At 33.2% G+C, this 19,266-nt stretch overlaps 1 long non-coding RNA gene across 2 annotated transcripts; it reads left to right on the top strand.

Moving 5' to 3' along the window:
- The first annotated feature begins 16,757 nt into the window (after positions 1-16,757).
- On the top strand, positions 16,758-18,835 carry LOC145119107 (uncharacterized). 2 transcript variants are annotated; one of them, XR_013713677.1, is made up of 4 exons: positions 16,758-16,912; positions 17,093-17,200; positions 17,310-17,351; positions 18,640-18,835. It is a non-coding gene; the product is annotated as an uncharacterized LOC145119107 (long non-coding RNA). The 2 variants fall into 2 exon arrangements; XR_013713678.1 differs by lacking the exon at positions 18,640-18,835 and having other exon boundaries at positions 17,064-17,200.
- The last annotated feature ends 431 nt before the right edge of the window (positions 18,836-19,266 follow it).

Below are 19,266 nucleotides of genomic sequence, written 5' to 3'. Positions count from 1 at the left end.
AGTGTTTCGCTATGAAGGATCTAAGGGAAGCAGGCTATATTCTTGGAATAAGAATTCATCAGGATAGAAAGAATCGTCTTATTAGTCTTAGCTAGAGTACATATTTGGATAAAATACTGAAGTGTTTAAGTATGGAGAATTCAAAGAAAGGTGAATTACCTATTCATAGTACTATTAAGTTGAGTAAGACTCAAAGTCCCAGTACTGATGAAGAGATAGCTGACATGAGTCGAGTACCATATGCTTCGGCTGTATGATCGATCATGTATACAATGACATGTACTCGCTTTGATGTGTCTTATGCTTTGAGCATGGTTATTCATTTCAGGGAAATCTTGGTAGAGCCTATTGGATAGCAGTGAAGAATATTCTTAATTATCTGCGAAGAACAAAAGACATGTTTCTAGTTCTTGGCGGCAGTGATACATTAAGAGTAAGTGGTTATAGTGAAGAAAAATTTCAAACAAACCAAGATAACTTTTATTCGCAGTTTGGCTGGGTATTCTTATTGAATAGGGGAGTAGTTACTTGTAAGAGTTCCATGCAAGACACGGTGGCTGATTCCACCTGTGAGTCAGAGTACATTGCAGCGAGTGAAACATCGAAGGAAACGGCTTGGCTGAAGAATTGTATCGGAGATCTCGGAGTCATTCTAACTATTCAAGAACCAACAGAACTGTTCTGTGATAATGAAGGCACAGTTGCTTTGACAAAAGAACCAAAGGATCATGGTAGATTCAAACATATCGACAAGAAGTACCATTACATTTGACATTGGGTTGAAGAAGGACACCTTTTGGTGAAGAGAGTATCATCAGAGGATATTGTTGCAAATCTTTTCACAAAAGCTTTGAGCAGAGTCACACACAACCGACATCCTTTCACAAAAGCTTTTGGAAGTGAGTAATGAATCAAGACTGTCATGAATTAATTGTCGATTGTCGATTGAGGTTAAGACATTGCAATTGGAGTTGCTACAATATTCATGAGTATTTTGAAAATACAAATTTTAAGTATTGGATAAACCCACACTTAAAGATTACTTCATGGATTTCTAAGACGATAATATCTACTATTCTTCAAACGGATATACATAAGTTATAATTTATAAATCAATTGTATATTGGTGTTGCATAAACGCATCAGTAACTTGATGTTACAAAATATAGGATCATATATGATTTGGTGAGTAAAGGTTGTAGTTATGTAGTCAAAGTTTATTCGTTCCTTTTTCCCTAACAGGAAAAGCAATATCATTAGGCCCGTCGATGATTTGATGTTGACTATATAGTCATGGGCCCAGCCATGACTAATTGACGTGTTCAATTTGAAGTCCATTAAAGTCTTTATAAATCGGGAAATCGGGAAATAGAATCTTGGACATTTAGATTGACTCTGATCCATGTCTCGTGTCCATACGATATCATGAAGAACGAATGGATAGATGATCACTTATCTTAGGTCCAATAGTTGATTTAAATCAGAGTTTAGCGGTGGCTTTGGAAAGCACTCTTTGATGTTTACTTTAAGGTATAAACTTGAAATTGTAGTTACAGACTTATCCATGTGGGAAAGTATTGGATTAAGGTGTCTAAGCCAGTAACTAAATTGGTATATTCTTGAAATATAATGGTTGCCCTCATAACCAGTAATTGAATAGAATGACTTTTAGAGAGAGATGTTGATTAATAATTTATTAAATTAATTAGAAATTGAAATAAATTATTTATTAATATATTATATGATTAATATATTAATTTGAAATGTTAATAATTAATTAAGAATTAATCAGAAATTAATTAGAATTAATTTCAGGTTAATTAGATTTAAATGAAAGTGTAGGGGCTAAGCTGTAATTTTTCAATAGTTGAACAAGAGAGGTTCCATAACCTTCCCATGGGGGGGGGGGGGGGGGGTTCGGAAGCCTCTTAAGGTTTCTAGAATGATTCCTTATTGATAAATAAGGAGTTGGACAATTACCATATTTGAGATATTATTATAATATTCAATTAAGGTTATCCAAGGCTTTCCTTATCAGCTATAAATAGGACCTCTAAGGTCCTTATTTTCGTGTACTCTTCCTTATCCTTATTAGAGCTGGAAAATTTCTCACCCTCTCCCCTCTCCTCAAGTCTTCTAGTTGTTAGGGTTTTGGGTACAAGCCATTAGAGACATTCAAGTTTTTGGTGCTTGCTTTCCAAGGAACTCAATAGACATTTATCTAGACTCCTACATGAATTTTGATATTTGTAGGGTTTCCCTAGGGTTTCTTGATGTTCATAGTTTATTGCTATCAATAGAGAAAACATAGATCCTTTCTAGGTTGAATGTTAACTTAAGGGTTTAAGTGTTTTTCCTCTCATATGATTTTTTTATAACCTAGAAAACCCAACAGGTTGTGCGTATTGTTGTTGAGAACTGCCATTGGAAACCCACTATTGGTGTGACATGGATGTTTTCATAGGAAAACATACACCTACCCATAATGGGGAGGTGGATGATATGGTGAAGGTTAGCAACGATTCCTGACACTACTATTGACAACGGTCTTGGCCTTGGTGGTCTTGTCGGCTGCTACCTTGGTGTACCCTGTTAGAAATAATGTCAAAGGTAATTAACTATTTTGGTAATATTTCTAATAATAGTAGGGTCCTTTTGGATTGGCCTCATGACCCAAGCAGCATAAGGAAATAGAGAAAACTAAGTTGTTAATTTATTAAGGAATTAATAAATTAATTAGAAAATATTTTTGGAATTAAGTTCACTGTTTTAATTATCTAAAGAGCTTGGATATTAACTAATTGCTAGAGATTAATTTGGAATATTCCAGAAGCTAGAAGCTCCTGGAGACTACATATGACAGTTTTGATAGGCTCCTTCGATAGGGATAAGGCATTTTGAATCAGATAAGGATTAACCTTAAGAGTTTGAATCATTTTGAGGATTCTATCTGTAGCTTATAAATAGACTGATATGGGTAAACCCTTGACTGGATGATTCCTCTCTGAAATTTATCCAACCTTTGTCTCTCCTTTTTTCTAGTAAAAGAAATTCTAACCTCTCTCCTAGATTTAGAGAATTTTGGTTAAACCCTAGCCTAGGGTTTGTTCCTTTTGCTTTTGGTTTTCGTGGGTCTGACTTCATTAAAGGGGTTATACTTTGGATCCTTCATCAAACACTGACATGTACGAGATCCCAATCGAGAAATCAAGAGGTTAGTATGTTCTTTCTAGTTGTTTTTTAAAGTTCATTCTTATAACTAGTAAACCCTAGATCTAGGATGCATGTACACTGAGGTAAATATTTTGATTGTTTCTGCTACCTTTATATAGTGTATTGATGCTAATAAAACCCAACATACCCCACTTCCAACCCCTCTTGTTAGATGAAGAATTGCGGGGCGATCATATGGTGATGAATAACGGTTGTGAGCGTGAGTCATCTTTTGTTCTTCTAATAAGAGAATTGATCTAGTTTCGACGATTGAAAAGAGACAATATGGGTGCCAAATAATAGTGGCCCATAGTTAAATTTTGGGGATAACCTATTAACAGTATACATAACTACGTGTTTGTCTTAGATGGATAAATTGGGATCCAAGTTTTCAAGGAGATCGACACCAATATATTAGAGCAATACGTAGTAACGAATGTGTCGCCATGGATATGAATCATATTTCATGGTTAAGTTGCATTATATTCGCATCTGTGTTTTTGCAAAAATCCTTCTCTAGACTAATGCAAACTTGTCCACCACTATAATTGTTTTTAAGAACCATTTGAAGGACGTATTGAGAAAAGGTCTTATAAATCCATAACTTCACCACCGAATCCAGTTTCTTCAATTATGAGTTGATGGGAGTGAGCAACAAGATCCCCTTGATGTGGTCAAGGACATGAAAATTACAAAGTGGGTCGTGAAGATTTCTTCTCACACTTCATAGTTTAAGCGTTCGAGACTAGGGATGAAGGGGTATGATTTTTGACAGTTATTATACTGAAAGCTCGATTAACAAAGGTGGATTCATTGTCTCTGGGCATGATGGATGAAGAATGATGGAAGGGAATCACATGGGGCGAGTCTTTTAGAATCGTTAGTAGGGAAATGACCGAGAACTGTTGAGAATCCAGGTTGCTACCGAAGAATGGGGTTAAATTAGGAAGGAACGAAGATTAAGGAAGAAAATGGAGAAAGTATTAGAAGAGTGGTTATTTAGGCTTTGATACCATGCTAATGAGATAACTATACAAACACTAACTTATATACACTAACAAACAATTCATTAATAATGTGTTCATTTGGAATTCCCCAGAGACTGGACTTATATTTTGTTCTTTCATAGATGTAGATTTTATAGAATTTGAATGTGTTGTTAAAAAAAATAAAACTTGAATGTGGTTGTAGACTTCATTTTAATTGAAATTGGTTTCGCAGATGTAACACCACCTAGTTTTGCATGTTGATAAGCTTTTGCATCATAAATCGTCAATTAATACAATACAAGAAAGAATATTGACCAACAATTGGTGATGTGCTACTACGCCTTAGGCTCTATGGAGTGGGGGGATGATAAAAGGAATGACATGGATGACATCCAAGGGAACACCACCCCCTACGGACTACATGCCCAAGGAATAACATCACTTTGATGGACCATTCTTCATTTTCTAAAAAAAAGTTGTTGCTATTATTTTAGAATAAATGTTTTTTTTTCATTTTCCTACCATTATAAATAAACCATTTCACTAATATTTTTTCACACCTACACACTATTTCTTCATTCACTTTTTGTAACGCCCAGTTTTCGTACTAGGTACACCTCCAAAATTTCTTTATATTTACAGGCTTATAAAACATTTTGGTGTACACTAACACACTAAAATTTAAGTGGTTATCACCAAAAATCGTACTTGCATCAAAGTACATGATCCAAGTCGGGCGCTACAACAACCTAGCCTGCAACACAACAACAACAGAACATCATAAGCTATAAAGATTCGTGATTAACAATACAATAACATATTAGAATTTTCATCAAATGCATATTACAACCTATCGACAATTACATACTTCAATTATGTACTATTTTTTTAATAAGTATAATAGTTTTTCATCTCATGACACCATGTGAGACTTTTAACAACATTTAACACCAACACCAATAAGGTTAATTGATAATTCACCTAAATTGTAATACACTGCTTTTAGATATACTTTGTCCAAAGTAAATACATCACTCGTTATCCATCGATATAATAACATCACATTCGTACTACACCAGAATAATATATAATTTATTGATAGCACGGTATAAATCCACCTATTGTGCAACAACACACATCAATAACAAAATGTGTTAGAGTAGAGTTACTCATAAGGCTAATTAGTAAGGCTAACTCCTGCTTCGATCTCTGGCTTCTGTTTACTCTCATCTTGCCACTTTTCCAACACCTAATCAACAAATAACAATTTCTTTAGAACCTTTCATAATCTACTAGGAGCTAAACTTCGTGACCATTTGTCGCCAAACTAATAAAACTACACAATACAATAGCTAACTAACTTAACCCCATAAGCTATTAGCTAAATCCCATATTTCTAACAATTCCACAAGTTAGGATTACAACAAAGTTCATACTAGTACCATATTATGAATTCTAAAAAAGAACTCGGGTTCCAACAACCCTTCGTAATTACGCTATAAAACATGATAACGTAATAATAGAACAAGAGGATACCTTATCCTAGTAAACAGATCATACCCTCACATTCTAACACTGACTCTCCAATGAAAATCTCAAGAACTAATCTCTCTAGCTCTCTCTCTCTCTCTCTGATCTTTTTTGTCAAAATTCTTTAAATGGACAATAGAGCTCTATTTATATACACAAGACTTCTAAGGGGGCACGTCATGTCCTTCTATGGGCACGTCATGTCCATGTTACCATCTTTAGTTGACACACGTCATCTCGTACTACCACGTCTCTCACCCACTTCCTACGTGTCTCGATCTCTCTACACGTTTCCAACACCAGACACCTTGACGCGTCATAATAAACAACAATGTCGTCGTGGAATTTAAGCATTGACTAAGGTTGGCTCGTCTTTGTCCTTACACTCCACGTCAATATAAGGGGCGTTACGCCTTTCTAGAAAATAGCAATGTACTTATAATTTGTCATTTTCTCCTTCTACTTCACAACTAAATGCCAGTATACCTTCTATATACGCCTCTAAGCTAACTTTATGCTTTATTGCTCGTACTTTGCATATAAACAAGTATTACATTATTACTAAAAATGTCTTCAAACAATTACCCAAACAAAATCAATTCTTCCAACACTTCCACCACAAAAGTTTTTGCCTACGATCTTTATTCACCGCAACCTTATCATCCACAACTAGACGCCCCAATTTCTCTCCAAACCGAATGTTTGGTCGTGACGTTCAATCAATGTAAACTCAATACCCGTATAGTTTGTTGTATACCTAGTTAAGGTTTGTTTCTTGTTTACTATTTGGGAACTGTTTGTTTTCCAAGATGATCAAGTTCTATAATACAATTATTGGGCCACTATTGTCTATCGATATTTTATTCGTAAATTTTCTCTTACGCGTTTGAAGTTTTAAATTTTTTTCAAAAATGGATTTTATTTCTTTATTGGACCTAAAAGATGATGGTAGGGTACTTGCATAACAATATGGATATTATAATTTTGTTTCAAGATGTTTTAGACAATAAAAAGGCTTATAATATACATTAATATTAAAGATTTTATATTGAGCTCCAAGGGATATTAAAGAATATCCAGAGATATAGAGAAACACGGCTTTTGATGATGTGTCTTCTCCTTCGATCAAGTTGGGTGTGAGAAGGTCGAATGTGACCTTTCTTTTATCAATCTTACTCTTTATTTTATCTTATTTTATATTGGAAATATTCAGTTACTATTTGTACATTTAACCATTTTACTTGTTTTTATTGGGTTTTTGTGTTGTTTAAACATGATATTTAATGATGGACTATTTTGACAAATTTGTGGAACCAACATTTGAAAGACTTGAAGAAAGGATTTGTATTATCAAATGAGATGGAAGACTCGAATTAATAGGTGGCACTTTGTTCTTATGCTAATATTTGATGGTGTTTTGGGAATTGGTCCATATACTCCAAAACCTACATTAGGCTTCATAGCCGAACATGTACTCCATAACCAAAATTAGTATCCTAAACTATAATTATAATTTTATATCCTACATTTTCATCTGATGACCACCCTTTTAGACCAATTTTAAACTCTCTTTTCCTAACCCAAAGTGTTTCACAAGAAATGGAAAATATTAACTACTTTGACTTTGAAAAGCCCGATTTAATAAATTTTAATGTTTGTGGATGTTTAACATGGACAAAATTTAAATAATTTGATATGATAAAAGCTTTGTTAATTCCAATCAACTCAAGAGTTAAGTACAAAAAATAAACTAAAAAAACAGAAATCATATATAAATTAGGAAACTTAAACTTGCTGGATAAGTAAACTTAGAGGATAAGGATAAGTAAGATTTGGTTGATAAGGAATTTATCGACTTCTTTAACCCCCCCCCCCCTTAAGTGGAGCATGAAGGTTGAGAATGCCCAACTTGTCGAGTAGATGATGCATACGTTTTGCCCCAACCCCTTAGTAAAGAGATCTGCTAACTGATCTTCAATGTTTATTTGTCAAGTCCTTATGTCTTGAGAATCCACCATTTCTCGGAAAAAATAATAGTCCATTTTCACATGTTTGGTTTGCTCGTGAAACACTGTATTATATACAATGTCACACTCAACTTGGTTATCACAAACAAAGTGGTAGGACCACTAGGAGGTGGTTTTACTTCTAATGAGGAACATGAGACAAATGACTGTTTCTTTGTCTTCCAGTAAATTGGAGCTCCTTCCAAATAAATAAATAATCAGTCCTGGAATGTCTAGTATAGGGGCAACCAAGCCAATCTCTATCACAATATGCAACCAGATTCGATCCTTTTGTTTTGGAAAGAAAATTTGTTGTCCAAGTGTGGTTTTGAGATAACAGAGAACTCGAAAAGTTACATCCATATGACTTTTTCAGGGGTCGCCCAAAAACTGACTATGAATGTTTATTGCATAAGCTATGCCAGGTCTAGTAGCTTGAAGGTAAACAAATCTTCCCACAAGCCTACGATAGAGACTTGCATCAAACTTGTGACTCTTATCATTGTGTTCTAACTTTTGATCCACTTCAATACCTAAAAAATATTTTAATACTCCAAGATATTGGATACTAAACATCTCATCAAGATGTGTTATTATTTTTTGTATTTTTTCCACTGTCATTACCAACAATAATCACATCATCAACATAGATACATGTTGCAACATAAATCCTCTCTTGTTTATATACAAACAAAGAATGACTTGCATGAGACTAATTAAAATCAAGCTATAGTAAGAGTGATGTGCATTTTTATACCAATTTTCATGCTGCTTGTTGCAACCCATATAGTGATTTTTTTTAACTTCCAAACTATCGTCTCTTCCTTTCTTAAGAAGCCTTTGGTATCTTCATATAAATTTCTTCATTTAAATCTCCATGAAAGAATGGCTATTGATGTCAAGATTATGCATAATCCAATCTCTCTTGACAACTACAACAAGAAAACTACGAACTATAACCAATGTAGCAACCCGTGCAAACGTCTGATGGAAATCCATCCCTTCTATTTATGAGAAAACCTTTACAACAAGCCTTGTTTTATATATTTCAATTTCTCTGTTAGGTTTATATTTTATATTATAAGTCAATAACATGCTTCTCTTTTGGTAAATCTTCTAGGGTCTATGTATAGCCTTCAAGGGTTTTGATCTCCTTTTGCATAACTTCTTTAAACTTGTCATCTTGAACAACCTCACTAAAGTGTTTTGGCTCATTATTTGAACTAATGGCTGCTAAATAAGCTTTATGTGAATCTACATTTTTTTCATAAGAAATTAAGCTAGCTAAGGGATGTACTGTTGAAGACCTTTGATCGGACGTATGTGGTTCATGGTTAACTGAAGGTGGCAGATTAACCATGATTTTTGTTAGAATAAAGTTCTAGTAGGATCGATAGATTCTAAGTAGATAAACAATTAAAGACGTAATAAAGAACACAGGAATGGTTTAACTGATGTCGAATGATTAAACTTTAACACCTCAGAAGAGCTCGATTAAGAACTTCGACTGTAGAGGTGTTTAGGGTTACAAAGCAATAATAATTATAATCACGTTAGTATCTAAGGCATACATGCATGCACTATTTATAGCTAAACCCTATAATAATAACGGATGGACAGGCCCAATCCGGATATACAATACTAAGCCCATGACGCAACATAACATACCCAACAATTTTGATGAGATGTTTTGGTTGATTCGTTGTTCGTTTCTCTCTAACGTTGTTGTCCTCTATGTTGTGGTTATGACCTCTGAATTCTTAATATTTTCAGCCTCACAACCCGAATACATATTTCCTGAATTCGTGAATTCTTAATTTTAATCAAGGCTTGAATCTTCTTCTGAATGGAGTGTTTCTCGAGTTTCGTTTGCATGGTCGATAATGTCTTCAAAATCTATTTCTTCTGGAAATCCGAGGACTTCATTGGTGTCATTACAATTATAATGAAATTTGTTTATAGCAAAAGAAAATGAATCTTCACCAAATTTAACATCTATTGATATCACAATTTTTCTATGATCAAGATCATAGATTATGTATCCTTTAGTTCCTTGGGGATATCCCAAGAAAATTCTCGGTCTCCTCCTCACTCCAAACTTATGTCCTTTGGTTTCGGTACTTCTAATATGCTAGACGCCCAAAAACCCTCATACGGTCGTAAATCGGACTTTAGTTGAGCAAAATTTCATACGAAATTTGTTTCTGATGACTTTGGAGGGTAGCCACTTATTAATATAAGTAGGCATCATGATGCATTCTCCCTAAAACTTAGTAGGTAGACTAGCTTCAAAATGTAAGGCTCTATGAATCTCAAAAAAGTGTTTATGTTTTCATTCCACAACCCCATTTTGTTGAGGTGTGTGTAGACAAGTTGTTTCCAATAAAACTCCTCATTTGTCATAAAAGTCTTTCATAAAATTGGAAGTAAAATCTCCTCCATTATCACATTTGAATTTCTTGATGTTCTTTGAAAATAGGTTCCATGTTGTGAAAATTAACTAAACAACTATTTGCTTCATGATTATGCTTTACAAGAAAAATCTAGACAACTCTACTAAAATCATCTACGATTGTAAAAAAAATAACTTGACCCTGATAGAGAGGGTGTTAGATATTTCCCCATATATCACAATGTATTAACTCAAAGCAACCATTTGTTTTTATTGAACTAATTGAAAAAGGTAACCTATTGTGCTTTTTTAACACAAGATTCGCAGACATTATTCCTATTGAAAGAAAAAATTCTTAAAAAATATACTTTGCAGAACTTCGAATCTGAAGCATGACCTAACCTTTTGTGATAAATATCAATGTACGAAGTTGTTATCATAGCTTCCCTCTCACTTTCCATAATGCCCATTTGGTATAGACCATCTTTGCACTCACTCGCTCCAATCAAGTTCTTCGATTGCAAGCCTTACATGACACAAAAATTAGAAAAAGAAGTTTAAACACATTAGAGATCATTAGTCAATCAGACAACATATAGAAAATTGCAATTGAAATATGGAATGTGAAAGAATCCTTTTATCTTCTTGCCATCAACGAGGGTATAATCATCCCTTGACTAGTATTGAATCTCCATTGGGTATTCCAACATGAATTTCAAGTATATTTTTTGTTCTATTTTAAGCCAATCAGGCTTACACGTTATATGCTCGGTGCTACCATAATCTACAACCCATTCATCGCTTCGGTCTAGCTTACCATCCATGTTCACCGTAGGTGTTGTATTGTTCTTGAGACTATAACACCCTCTTTCAGGTCATTCTGTGATTCAGGGCCGCGGTCCGAAAGTCGATTGTGTGAGGGCAATGGGCCTTAAGGAGGCGACGCTTAGACCTTGTAGAAGGAGGCAATGAAGGTTATGAGACCTAAATCCTCTGGATCGTGCTTCGGGCCGAAGGGTAGAATGGGAATAGTAGCAGGTCGGTTTCTTGCATGAAAGATCGATTTTTTTCGAAGCGTTCTTAGTCCAAGATACCTAGATATTATTGTGGGGGCTTTCAATACCTTTCCGTAGATATAAATAACGTCGAAATCGGAGTCAGTACGAAGAAGCTATGGACGTTAGAAGATTAGAGGGTTCTTGGGTTGAGCCTAATACGTTGGGCGTACAGGGTGTACGTCGGGCGTAGTAGGAAGGAGATGATCGCGGGAGCTGAACCTAGTACGTTGGGTGTACTAGGGGTATGCGGGGCGTACGTGGTCTGAAGCCAAACCCTAATTTTTAGGGTTTTCCCCTATTTAAAGGCATTAACTCTCATGTGGACCTTCCATAATCAGCCTCCACTCCCTTTTTGCCTCAATATTGAACCCTATCCTTGAGTGTGAAGATCTTGGAGTTTTTTTGGTGGTTTTGTGCATCTTTGTTGAGGAAAAAGGTCCTTGAAGAAGGTGGTGTTGTATGCAAGCTTGAAGATCCAGAAACTCCTCCATCTTGTGCTTCTTTTGAAGGTATAAAGTATATACCTTGCTAATGTTCTTTTTAGATCTCCTTAGATGGGTTTTTATGAGCTTTTGTCCTGAAGCTTGGACCTTTGTGAGTATGAGGTACTCCAGAGAATTGTAGTTTTCCTTTCAAGTGTTTTAAGGCATCTAGATTCATAAAAATGGTTGCTTGATGGTCCCTTTCCAACCACACAGGAATTTGGTTGTGTTAAGTATGGTTTAAGTTAGGGTTTTGAGGTTTAAGCTCATTTCAGCCATGCAAAGGCTTAAAGCTAGAGACTTTATGGGTTAAGTCTATTGGATTAGGTGTCTAAGCTCATAACTATAATTGGTATGTACTTGACCCGAGAGTAGCATGGTCCATTTTGGGTTGCATTCACCAGAACAATCTGATAGGATGGATATTTGAGAAAGAGGTTATTTATGATTTATTGATATATTATAAGTATAATATATTAATTGAGGAATCATATTATTTAATTAGTATTGATCAAGAATTAATTTAGTGATCAAAAAAGACTAACTAAATATACATGGGTTGATTGTGTAAATCAATGATACATATAGGTTGGGCTAATAATCCATGATTGATTAGTGATGGGCTAAGCTTATGTAAGGATCCATAAAGTCTTAGTCCATTACAAGCCTAAGTGTAAGAATTAGGGTTTACACATAACCCTTGGAATTCTACACTATATATATGTAACCCCTTGGCCTAAAATCGGATACACTAGTCTTCTTAGAGAAACTATAGCCAATTTTGAGTGCCTCCAAGCTTTCTCTCAAGTTCTCCAATTGTTGGTGGTGTTTTGTGAACCATTTAAGGCATCACACTTGAGGTGCTAAGTTCTTAAAGGCCAAATACAACAAGCTACAACAAGAGGTATTCTTCTAACTACTTTTTATGATTCATATATCAAATTTTGTATGCTAGTTACGCTTCATGCTTTGGAAAACAATATTGCATGTATAATTAGAGAAAACTTAGATCCAAAGCATTAGGGTTGTATGTGCACCATAAGGTTGTTATAGTGCTCAAAACCCATCAAAGTAGTCATTTGGAATCAGATCTGAGAAGTGGAATCAGTGGCTTAACTATTTAAGTCGTTAAAGTTGAGTTGGGCATCTATGGAGTACGCTAGTGTACCCATCTCATATGCAGCGCGTACTGCCAAGGGTGGCGTACATTGGGCGTAGATCGAGTATGCAGGGCGTAAGGCTGTTGACCGCCGTTGATTTTGTTGACTTTTGGGTTGGGCCATATTTTAGACTATTACGGTTTTTGGTATTATTGGGTCATTAGTCTTTTTTTTTTTACTTTGGGTCATTGTTAGACTTTGAGCCTTCTTGGATTGGGCCCATAGTGGGCTTTGGGCACCATTTAGGATTTCGGGCCATTGCAGGATTTTGGGTGTCTTTGGGCAGGGCCCGATTGTGGTTTATGGCCTGATTATTTAATAAGGATATTGCCTGATGTTATTTAGTGCCGAGGTTTCCCGGATCAGCAGTTCGAGCATTTATCTGCTTGTCTCAACAGTTCGAGGTGATTCTTCTCTCCGTGCTTGTGAGTCGAAGGCACCAATGCCGACTCATTAAATTATGTATGTTGGATGCTAGCTGTCTTTGTGACTCTTGCATGTTTGTATGAGCCTGTGTGGTAGAATAGTTGTATCTGTGATGACCAGATGGGTCTAGCTGTTATTATTTTGTTATTTTGCTTATATGGGTCTGAGACTGTTGATAGTCTCCAGGGTTACTGATAACCCACTGGGCGTGCTGTTAGCCCACTAGGACTGTTGATACTCCCTAGGGTTGCTGATAACCCATAGTTGTTTATTTGTGTTGTGATGTGTGTGGTATTTTGGGGAACTCACTAAGCTTTGTACTTACGATTTGTGATTTACATGTTGTAGGTTTTTCTTATATTCACAAAGGGGCACGACTCGATTGCATCGCATCAATGGGGGACTTGTGTACATGATAACTTTTAATGATACTCTGATAAATGTTTTAAGATTTGTGGCTGTGATTTGACAAAACACTTATAGTTTTAATTGAAAATTTGGGGTTGAAATTTGGGACGTTACAGTTGCCTTCTTCCTTGGCGAAGTGATTTATGAATCTATGATTTTCTTTAGTTGTTAATCTTGCTATAGGACTTGGCTTCGCGTCCATACATGTTGCTTTAGGTTCCATGGACGAAGGAGAAGATTCAGTGTCGATGATGTTACCATCGTTTTTGGGCACTGAATCTTCTCCTCCGTCCATGGTGAAGCCATTGAATGATTTTTATGAGACATATCAATTAGACCCGTTCTGATATCATAAAGAATTTGATATGATAAAAGTTCTGATTCCAATAACTCAAGAGTTTAAATCCAGAAAATAAACTAAAAAAAAACAATAGATGAATTAAGAAACTTAAACTTGATTGATAAGTAAACTTGAAGGATAAGAATAAGTAAGACTTGGTCCATAAGAAACCTATTGATCTTTAAAAATTAATGAATTTAAACAACTTGTGGATATCAAATGCCTAATTACAACACCAAATAGTAATTTGGTGTTGTTGCTACATCAACAAGAATTACAACATCACCAAATAGTAATTTGGGCAACTCGAAGACTCAAAATTACGTTTACATAATAATATTCTTAGATAGATTAAGTAACCTCGAACTTCCTTGAAAACGTACTTACTTACAAGTTTTCAACAAGAAATTTGTATTTTTGCCCAACTCCAGCATAAGCAGCAACGATTTTGTATTTTTGTTCATTTATTCCTGATTTCCTAGCCTCCAGTCCTGCCTCTCCTTCTAGTGTCGCATTTAACTACTCCCACACAATTAACAAAGTTATTTGGACGATTAATTGGGCTTTTAGTTTTTTGGAGTTTAAACATTGGGCTAAAGGGTAGCACACCATGTTATCTAGTTATCTAGGAGTATTAACCTAAAGTAAACTATAAAAGTTTTATAATTGCTACATCAACCTGAATTTTTTTAGAGGTAACCCTTGCCTACCACACTATTTTATCAATTACTTGTACTGTAAAATTAGGTCGTACTAAAGTATATTTATTGAAAATCTGTTAAATTTATATCGTTGTTATTTCTATTTACTTGTTTCACAACATAAAAATTACTTAAATAAATATTAATGAGATACATATTAGATATTACAAATATATATTTATATAATACAAACAAAATGTCCTATAAAATATCCAAATCAATATTAATAAGATATTAATAAATCAAAAAATTGATTTATTTTTATGTGGGTAGTTGATACCGACACCTTCACATCTTTGGTTTACAAGTATCACGTCTTCTAAATGTATCGTTCTTTTTCGTTTTTTTAAACTTCAATACTAATTTAATACATGTTCAAATACAAAAATGAATGTGCATGTCGTTAGTTTTATATTTCAACATATACTCATTGAAGGTCAAACAAAATGTTGTTTCTCGAAATATATGTCATCTTTATTAGCATTATGGTTGTTATCTAATGGAAGGTTGAAATAGTTCCGTAGCATAACATTGAAGACTTCATTTTTTTTTTTCGAAAACAGCCAAACATAATAAAAAATTAGCAAAGAGTTAGAAAATTACAAAAAGTTTAAAGGATTAGTTAACCAACTAATACAAGATAAATAACATTTAGAGACTCCTATTAGAAAACCATAAAAAATAAAGATCTTTAATGGAGTCAACAATATCATTTTTCCGCATCTTTCCCGCTTGAAACACCATATTATTCATGTATTTTCAAATGTACCAAATAGTTGTATATAAAATCGCATCTACAACATCTTTCTTTTATAAATTGATAGGAAGGTTATCCATTATGGACCTTAGAATAGATTCAAACTACAATCGATCCAATTCCAACCAATGAAATATTTCATTTCAATTTCTAGCTGTCACTTCACACTTAACAAAAAGATGCTCAAGTTGCTCAACATGTAAATCATAAATCAGACATAATATCGAAGGTACATCAATTCCTTTATTCGCCAAATCGATAATTTTTTTAATTACAAGAATTGCTAAGAAAATATTTGATGTATGACATATATATGTCGAATATTATCCAATATCACTTTTAGAAACAATATATATATATATATATATATATATATATATATATATATATATATATATATATATATATATATATATATATATATAGAGAGAGAGAGAGAGAGAGAGAGAGAGAGAAAGAGAGAGAGAGATAGAGAGAGAGAGAGAGAGAGAGAGAAAGAGAGAGAGATAGAGAGAGAGAGGTAGGTTCAAATGTTTCCCACATTTATTGTGTGTTAGAATGCACCGATAAAAATTTAGTATTATATATATGTATATTAAATGGTATCCATAATTATAATTCATTTTTATGGAAACTAATTAAATTCTTCATTAATGTCAACAATAATATTCTTTCAGAATTAATTCATATCTAGAAGAATGAGAGTGTATTCTAGTAGAATACACTATCGTTCTTCATATTCCATGCAACTTTATTGTATTTTAATTGAGTGAGTCCTAAAACAAAATACGAACTCATATATAAAAACCTAGATGTGAATTTATTCTGAAATAATGTTATACCTGACATTAATGACAGATTTAATTAGTTTCCATAAAAAGAGAATTATAATTATGGATATCATTTAATATACATATAATTATGTAAATCAATTAATATCTATATTTATTTAATTTACTAAATTTCTATTGGTGCATTCTAACACACAATAAATATAAGAAACAAAATAACCTAGTCTATATATATATATATATATATATATATATATATATATATATGGTTATTTGGAAAACAAAAAAACCCTAAAAATCATAAAAATGCATAAAAAAAATACTTAGAGATCACAAAACTTGTTTTTGAATTTTTTTTAAAAAAATCGCAGCTTTCTATACAAATTCGCTGAAAAAAAATTTGAAATTTTTTTTTTATAAAAAAAATGATTTTTTATTTCATTCATGTTGTTTATTTGTAAGCTTCACAGTAGGTACTCCCCCAAAATTACTATTTTTAAAAAATCATATTAAACTTCCTTTGATTCAGAAATCTTGAAGTTGATTTTTTATTTTTAGGAAAATTAGGTGAAGTAGAGATGGAGGTATCAGAGGCGTTCTGGTGGCAACATCGACTTGGTCAACTTGGCGGTGATTGATTCATATCAGAAATTAAGGAGGTATAATTCAACCTTGAATCCTAAAATTCCCAAATATCTCGGCCCTAAAAAATTACAGATGGGTTTAATTGAGTTTGTGATTCAAGGTTATATATGGGTTCTGTTTTGCTTTGGGATTGGTTTGGGGTTTTTAATCCATTTTGGTTTGAAGGCTCATGTATGTGTTTGGATTTGGAAAAGAGGTATCGACTGAAAAAATGGGGGACAAGGACATCATTCATGGTGATTTAAGGGGAGAAGGGTATCGGTTGGAAAAAAAAACAAACCCTAAACTAACATGCGATTTAGGTAAATTTTTTTAAAAAAATTCATTACTTTTTCCCCTTACTGGTGCTTCTTTTTTGTTCTTACTTGTGATTTTGCATGTTTTTATTTTTATTTTTTTTTTTATTTTCAGAGGCTCCAATATCTGCAATCTCACCTTATCTGCCCAATCTAGGTAAGATCTCTGATTTGACAACAACTTCGATTTCAATTATTTGGAAGTTATTCATTTTTCATATTTTGCATCTGATTCATTTTGGCTTGTGAATCTGGACTTTTCCACTTCCCCTTACTTCTAAGGCTGAACATGTGACCCTTGACCAAAATATTTAGGTTGCTAATGAGTTTATTGAGCTCTAACAAAGCTACATTTAACTGTTCATTTAGCTGTCTACAAATCTTTCACCCTTGAGTTGTTTATAGTTAGTTTCTCAATAGGATCTTTCTCTCCATCCACATCTGTATCTGAAAGCATTTGTTTACAAGCTAAAATAATGTAAGTTCTATAATTTTGTAAATTTTGGTTTAAACGTGATGCAAGAATGTACTTATGGTAAAGTATGTTGCTATTATCTAAGTAGTCAATTTTGGTTTCATCTTATTGTACAATTGGTTATGGCTAAAAACATGGAAGAAAGTGTAATTTAGAAAAATTAGAATACTGTTATTGTTCCAGTTAATGTGAAGGGTGGTGCCAACAAGGTGTTGATGTACTCCATCCGTTGATGTCCCTTTATTTGTTGTAAGGGTAAATGAGTCCAAATACAATCCTAAGTTATATTATATCCAATGCAACTGCAACTGTACACGCAACCACACCATAAGTCTTGACATTTAAACCCTTATATTATAGTCTATACGTTTTCTTTTATGTGGATTATTTATCCAGCTACACAAAAAAATGGTAGTAGACATTACCTGATTCTTAAATTTGGTTATTTAGACAGACAATAAAAATATCATTTTGGGGAAAACGGAAAACACAAAAGCATAGCGGCAAAAAAATGGAATCTCTTTTATATAGATTATTTTAGCTATATCAAAATTCCTTATGCCTCGGTCACTCTTATTTTCTATATATGAAAAAGATTATGAGTTTTGTATTCAATATATGAAAATGATTGTAACTGTTGTCTCCAGTTTATAAAAAAGACTAGGTGAATGTACTATTATTTTCAAAATATGAAAAATTTCCTTTTAGGTAATGTTTTATTTTATTTCCTAGCAATTTGTTCTGTTTCAATGGAAGGTAAAGTATTTTTGGATTCTATTGATTGTGTTATTCATCACATATTATCTTTTAATACTATGTTTTTACTATAAATAGAGATATTTGATATCTGTTGAATGCTAGAAGTGAAAACATTAAATTAGTGTCTAAATGATTTAAGTAGTGGCTATTATCAAGTGAAGCATGATTTCTGCATACTTTACAGTTGTGTGTTACAATGTGTATTGTCCAGAAAGACCAGTTGCAACGTGTACTGCCACAAACATTTCCAACCTCATATGAGTTGCCGAATATACCAAGAAATGACGGGGGTTTGAAGGAAATCTCACTTTAAAACCAAATAATAAATAAATTGAATATCCTTTGTTTCTATATAATTTGTTGTTATTAATATCATAAATTTTATTTTCAAACATATGAATTTACTATATCTTCAATTCAAAATTTCATTATCATTTAGGAGAAACTTCTATAAATTAATACCATCATTTCTTATGTCATAACTACTAAATATCTAATGAACCACCAAGATAATATACGTTATTTGAATTTATTAAACTCATTTACAAACTTTTTTCAATTCTTAAAATAAACAAAGCTTTAATATACTTTACTTTTTAATAACAAATTTTCATAAAAAGTGTACTCCAAACATCAAAAACTTACCAAAATAATATACATTTAAATGGGCAGTTTTAAAATAATATTTTAAAAGATAAGGGTTAAGTATTATAATATTAAACAATTATTTTTAGCGATTTTAACCGATAATCGAATTGGTTACAAACTATAATTAAATGACATGTTGAACTATCAAAGTATAATATATTTGTAAAAGGGCAGTCATTTAAAACTAACG

Source organism: Lactuca virosa, chromosome 6 (genome assembly GCF_052849685.1).
Source record: "Lactuca virosa cultivar CGN04683 chromosome 6, Lactuca_virosa_CGN04683_v6, whole genome shotgun sequence".
In the NCBI taxonomy this organism is placed as follows: Eukaryota; Viridiplantae; Streptophyta; class Magnoliopsida; order Asterales; family Asteraceae; genus Lactuca; species Lactuca virosa.
Note: the sequence above shows the minus strand (reverse complement) of the source record. Positions and strands in the feature narration are given on the sequence as shown.